A 7,130-nucleotide genomic window follows, 5' to 3' on the forward strand; every position below is an offset into this window, starting at 1 on the left:
TGTGTGTGTGTGTGTGTGTGTGTGTGTGTGTGTGTGTGTGTGTGTGTAATGGAACAGTTTGGAATACCATTGGTGAATCAATTTGTGGAGTCACTGTAAAGGACTTACCTCAGAATCAACCAGTTCTTTGTGTTGTGACTTGTTTGTGGAAGCTATCTTCTTGTACAAAGAGAATCCTCGTGTCTGAAAGTCATGACAGATGGGTTAGTCATGTCCACAACACCACAGAGGCAGCTACTGTTCTGACTTTTGGCATCCAAACTATTCCCCAGCCTCACATCACAACTCCAGTTTCACTGCTTCTGTGCCACAATGAGCAGCTCTTCTGTGCAGCCCTGTTCTGGGCTCTGGGGCTGAGCAGGATTTTCCTTTATGCGGGGGGGGAAATGTTTAAAGGAGAGAATACCTTCCTTTTTCCAGATTCTATCATCACCCTCACCATTCTATATGGTTTTTTGATTGATTAAATGACCAAAGGCCTCCACTGTCTTACAATATAGGGTCTGATCAGATTGCTTACATTCTGTTTTCACTAAGTTAATATAAATCGATCTTTTCTAGTTTAGTTTCTCTCCTTTACCTGCCCTCCCGTCCATGTTGTGGTAGTTAGGTGCTCCTTCCTCAATGTGAGAAATTTCTTAATATTTTAGGGCATCCAGGTGGGCAACTGGATTGCTCCATAGTTCATCTGCTTGTCACCCTCTGACTTTTCCATTTCTAGTACCTTATTTTCCATCTCGTAGGTGGGCCAGGCAATTAAGTGCTGCTTAGACAGGACAAAGTCCTAAAATCTGGTGCTTTGTGTTGTAAGCTAGCATGTCACATGTTTGAAAATATACAAAGACAACTATTCATTATAGAACTATATTATAAGACCGGTATAAGCCCTTCAGGTCTCAGCATGTTCCATAGATCCATTCCAATTTCTTAAAATGGAAAGAATTAGAGTATTTTATGAGAAGAGCCTCTGCTCTTAATTCTGCTCATCCTTCCTCTGTTCTAGGTGGACCGATTGCTTCTCCCATCAGGTATGATGTAAAAATAGAGGATTCGCTGTATATGGGGAATAGACTATTTAAAAATACTATAAATCTCCCCTCTTCACAGGGAATCCTCTGTTCTGGCATTTCCCTCCCTATACACGCTTTGAATGTTTCTAGGATTTAAAAGCTATGGACATTTCTCAACTAGGGCTGCAATGTGTTTTACAGAGGGATCCGTTCAAAAAAATCTGGGAGCATGGCTAACCCATTAGTTATGACTTCGACTTGAAAATTCTTTGTTTTAGGAAGACATTTATGGTAAATTTAAAATGTTTCACTGAGGTTGTAACTCTTACCTCCAGGCCCTTGGTCTCTGATACAGTGGTGAACTACATGGAGTACTATACCCAAATGCTACCACAGCTATGTTAAATTGTTTTGGGTCCTGTGAGTACGTATAATCCAGGGGTTGTGATCTTGTACAAGTTTATTTGATATTTTAATGTATCAATCTTTAATTTTAATGATAAACTGTAAATAAAAGCCAGTAATCAAGAGGATGTGCATAGCTCTTTATTTTGTTATGTTACTGTAGCATGCTTGGGTAGCAACCTCTATGGTTAAGAATGAATAATAGTTTGTGTGATAAACCCCAGTTTTCAGACTTTTTACTTTCTTAAAATTTTATCTTCTTGGGGCTGAAGTTTTCCATGCTTGGTCTCTCCACATAAAAAAGCCTGCCTGAGTGCAAAGTGCAAGCAAAATCCTTTAGTTGTTTGAGTCTTAAGAGAATGGAGAAATTTGTTCCCTTTTTTTTGCTGTGTAATTATTATTTGGGGGGGAATTCCATAGAAACAATAGAATCTCTAAACGTGGGATGTGGTATGTACTGATCAAACATCCATTGTAATCTACAGGAGGCCTTTACTGTTGACTAAGTCAATGGGGGCTGAATCAGCCCCCTAGCTTTAATGAAGTTTAACAAAGTGCAAGGCCTATCTGTTAAATGACCAAGTTAAGACTGTTGGAAAATCCATCCAGGCTGATGCACAGTGGAGATCAATTGTGGATGGGCTGCATATCCATGCATATCCATGATAGCTCTATTATTGCTGAATTGTTCCAAACCAGTTCACACATTGCAAATGTTCCAGCATATCTATTAGGGTGGGGTGAATTATCCTCTTGCTAATCTGTCGGCCTAGTTTCTTACCTACCAGGTCATCTGATCCTGCTCACAGTAGGTCTAAAAAAGCTCTTGGGTCTTAAAGTCCAAACAGCAAGATTTCTGGGGCAAAACCTTGTCCCCATTAAGTCAGTGGCAAAACTTCCAGTGGTCTCAGGAGGGCCACATGTGCTCTCAAAAGTCAGATTAGACTAAATGTCCCTGTGTTTGTCTCAGAGTTGGTAATATTCCTTGCATTAGCCTGCTAAACCCAGGGCTGTGAGTTCAATCCTTGAGGGGGCCATTTAGGGATCTGGGGCAAAAATCTGTCTGGAGATTGGTCCTGCCTTGAGCAGGGGGTTGGACTAGATGACCTCCTGGGGTCCCTTCCAACCCTGATATTCTATGATTAAACTCCCTGGGGATGTCTCTTTTTCTGTCTGACACCACAGTGCTACCTGAGAACTGAACACCCCTTATCTGGTCTGAAAACTGTCTGCAACTGGGATTTAGGAGAATTGTTTGCTTAACTGCTGGAACCCCTCATAACAGTGTAAGGCAGAAGGCAGTCACTGTGCAGAGAGTTCAGTGTCCTCACATGCCAATGGATGGGGGAATTTTGCACCACTGCACATGCACAGAATTCACGTACCCTGCAGAAAAATGACTTTCTGATAGGGAAGCTGCAAGAGCAGTCATGCACCACTTCCTAGCTGTGCAGGTGCACAGTTTCAGGAACCCAGAGCAGCCAGCAGAGAGACCAATCACTGCAGGGCCAGGGACACCCCAGCCAGTGGCTCCTACCCTGAGCCGGGATCAGCTGCTAGTCCCAGCTGGGCTGGAGGCAGAAGGGGACGGGACTTCCTCTTCCTCTGCAAGGAGTGGCTGGGGCTGTCAAACAATTCTCCACCCCCATAAACCTTCCCCAGCTGCAGGAAGTTCAGCATCCTCCCCTGCTTCCTGCCCCCATAGCTCCTTAGCTGCCTGGGAGGGGTCACTGTATGGGGAGCTGCTCCCCCATTCGCCCAACCCCCGTGCATCTGGACCACCCATACCAAGCCTCACCCCATACACCCAGAACCCCCCTAGCCCTCCATACCCAAACCCTACCTCATTGAACCTCAACTCCTGCATCTGGAGCCCCCAGACCTCCTGCCTCCAGCCCCCCACCCCTTTGCCCAGACTACCCCTCACTGAGCTCCCTACATTCAAACCCCCACCCTGATGAGCTGCACCACCCTGAGCCCCCATATCCACACCCCCATACCACTGACCCCAATTAGCTGCACCCAGACCCCCACCCCACCAAGCCCCTCTCCCCCAGTAGCCGGACTTCCCTGCTGAGACCCCACACCCTTCTGCTGAGCCCCAACCACTTTCACCTGGAAGCCCCTCCAGAGTCCCATTGCCCCTGCACCTAGAACCCCCCCAATGAGCCTCTGTGCATCCAGATCCCCCCACACCTAAACACCCCACTGAGCTGCCTGCACCCAGATTGTCCCACACAGAATCCTCTCACCCCATACCTGGATACCCGCCCCCCACACTGAGCCCCTCGACACTTGGATGCTGCCTGGTTGAGCCTGCCTGCACCACAGCTGGTGCGCCTGGCGCAGAGGGGCAGGGCTGTAGGGTGTTTCTGGGGTAGGCCCAGGCCTTGTACTGTGTCGGGTGCAGCCTCACCACTGAGTCCGTGCCCTCTGGGTAGGGGGTGGGGAGGCTGCAGGGTGATCTCCCACATTCATGCAGCTGGTGGCCTGTGCTCCCCACTGCCATGCTGGAGCCTCTGCATTTATTTATTGACAAATAAAACTTGCAGTTGCAAAATATTCTGTGCATAATTTTTATTTTTTTGTTTTTGGCGCAGAATGCCCTCGAGTGTGGGGAGACGGCAGAGTAGCCAACGCTGGTATCTTAATCATTTTCTCTACTGATCTCTCAATTTTGGACCATGCAATAGATTATAGTGGTCACCACTAGTGCACACATCTTACATTTGTATTATGGTATACCGGTGAAGGGAGTCTCTGGATGGAGCTGATAGGGATTGTACTGTGTTAAATAGAATCAAAGACTTAGTCCCATCTAGCCCATTGCCGGAGGGGTCAGTACAAGGTCATCTTTTGACAATGGGTTTCTGTTTTCACATAAGGAAAACAGTGGAAATGTTTCATTTTTCCCCAGGCCTGTCAACTTCCTCCTTTTGTCTTAAGTGCAATATTCTGCAGAATGACAGCTGCAAGCCACAGCGAACACAAAATCAGAGACTGACAGAGGAGAGCTGCTTTGCCTCTATCTGTTATGAATGTGTTAAGTAGAGCTGGTCAACACTCTGCAATTGAAAAATTATCTAATTGGAAAACATGGCAAAATATTTCATGGGGAAAAAATGTTGCTTTTTTGGTTTTTTTTTTTTTTTTTTTTCCAATTTTCTGACCAGAAAAATTCTAAGCTAAGTCTATCTGGAAGGAAAATTTTCATGTTTCATTTTTGTTCTTCATTTTTTATTTCTAGATTTTCAGGGGTTTCCCCATCTCTCCCCACTTATGTTTCACTGGAAAAAGTTGGGAAATAGTTTTGGAGGTTTTTAAAAGTGTAAAGTGCTTTTCCCCCACCCCCTCACTTTCAAACTATTTTATGTTCTCTTCCCCCTACTTTTCCAGTGGGGGATGTGAGGTGGGGAAAAAGAAGTGAAAGTAGGAGAGGGAGGCAGACCAGCAATCCTGAACCTGGGAAAGCCAGAACTCTTCAGTTTCTTTTTGACTTAATAGTATTTGGGTTTCTGGAAACTGAAGTTTTCATTATGGTTTGACATCTTGAAACAATTGTTTCCATTGTTTTAAAACCCTGATATTTTTCAGTTGAAAAACTTCAGGGGAACTTACCTATGAATTCTTTAGTGATATAAACGGGCTTTTGGCTAAGGCAATGAGTTGCTGTCATTCATGTTGCCCAAGTACGCATTATGCATTAGGGGTTTCACTGCAGCACTATCAAAAAAGTTGATATCCCCTTCTCACAAGTCCCAGTAGTGGCAGAAGCTTTTGTCAAGAGGCCAGGAACTTTCCCAGCTATAAAAGTAAAGGAACCAGGTCTTCTCCTACTGTAGTCTGAAGAACACAGACTAGGGTTTGCATGTGCAGCGACACAGATGGGCAAGCAGAGATGCGGGGGACACACAAAGCAAGATCTAATCTGGGGAATTTCTCCCTAATGCTGTTAACCTGTTATAAGAAGGGAGAGCTCTCTCAAGTTCCACAATGTAGGAATAAATACAGGGAAGGGGAGATTTTTAATAAACTGCATTTTATAAATAGAAATGACAATTGCTTATCTCAAAAATCAGCACTCTTGAATACTTTAAATTAGACACTAACTAGACAAAATACACTTAAAACGCTGCGTTGGCGCAGCTGCACCACTGTAACGCTTTAATGGAGATGCTATAAACTGACAGGAGAGCGCTTTCCCATCAGTGTAGTTAATCCACCTCCCTGAGAGGCAGTAGCTATGTTGGTCGGAAAAGCTCCCCTGCCAACATAGCGCTGTCTACACGGTGGGTTAGGTCGGTAGAACTACATCACTCAGAGGTGTGTTTTTTTTCCACACCCCTGAGTGATGGAATTATACCAGTATAGGTCTGTAGTGTGGCCCGGACCTTAGGCTAGGATTTTCAGTGGAGTCTAAGGCAGGTCTACACTACAGAATTCCTTTGGTATAACTACATCGCTCAGAGCTGTGAAAAATCCACACCCTTGAACAATGTAGTTATACCAACATAAGCACCAGTGTAGACAGTGCTATGTTGGCGGGAGAGCTTTTCCCGTTGACACAGCTACCGCCTCTTCTGGAAGTGCATTAACTATGCCCATGGAAGAGCTCTCGGCTTAGAGTGTCTTCATTCAAGTGCTACAACGGCGCAGCTGCATCGGTGCAGCGTTGTAAGTATAGACCTGCCCTTGGGTCATTAGGTGCTTAAATCCCATTGCAGTTCAGTAGGAGCTGGATGCCTTGCTCCTTTGAACATCCCAGCCCCAGACAGGTCAGCAAAAGGCATGTTGTAGATAATGATACACAGCTAAACAGCCTTACTTGTTGTAATGGTTGAACTCTCAGACATCCGTTTTGAACCTGCACCTTGAGTGCCCAAATCCTCTATTTGGATGTTGCAATCAGCAGTTAGGTACCTAACTGCCATTTATATGCTACTTTGAGTACCCAGAGACAGGATTTAGACACTGTTACAGTAGCTATGTTTGAAAAATGGACATATGAACAAAGGTGAGTGTTCATCCACTGCTTCTTGTTTTGTGCCTCTGAAAGTTTTAACAGTCACTACTGCCAACACTGTGCATGTCTACAAATGAGGAGTTACACACACCAATACAAACGCTGGCTGTGTCGTTCTGTAGACCATGTGTACTGTTTCAAGGCAACTAATTCATTTTTAAGCCTTTTGTTTCGTGTCCAAGATGTTAACTTTGAACCTGACACAGATAGAGCTACACATGTGGGTGTGTATACACAGATAGACATGCTGATAAATATTTTCTAGCTATGGGTAAATTGTGCCAAATGGACACTTTTTAGACACATTGGTTTTGTGACTATTTTATTTTGGGGGTTTTCCTAAGGCTCTTTAGTGTATTTCACTCAGAGAAACGGGGTGAAGATAGATTCAGTCTGGGTGCAGTGGGACCAAGAGAGAAGCTGGAAGATATTGTCTGGGACCTGCAAACTTCTGATGCCCAAGAAACCACTGTTTAAGGCTTCTCTTACCACCCTACTTACTGGCTAAGCCTGACTGTCTCATTTCCCTGCTCCTTAGACAGACAGGTGTAATGTAAAGCCACGGTGGCTCCTATTTGCAGATGACTGTTCTCTCCAGGCATGTTTCTAGTAGTGGTCGGACATGTGACTGTATCTCCTCTCTGAAAAAGGAAAAGAGAACGGTGGTTGAGCGTTTGGATGTGGCCTGTGAA

Source organism: Terrapene carolina, unplaced genomic scaffold (assembly GCF_002925995.2).
Source record: "Terrapene carolina triunguis isolate 2854851 unplaced genomic scaffold, T_m_triunguis-2.0 Scaffold242, whole genome shotgun sequence".
NCBI lineage: Eukaryota > Metazoa > Chordata > Testudines > Emydidae > Terrapene > Terrapene triunguis.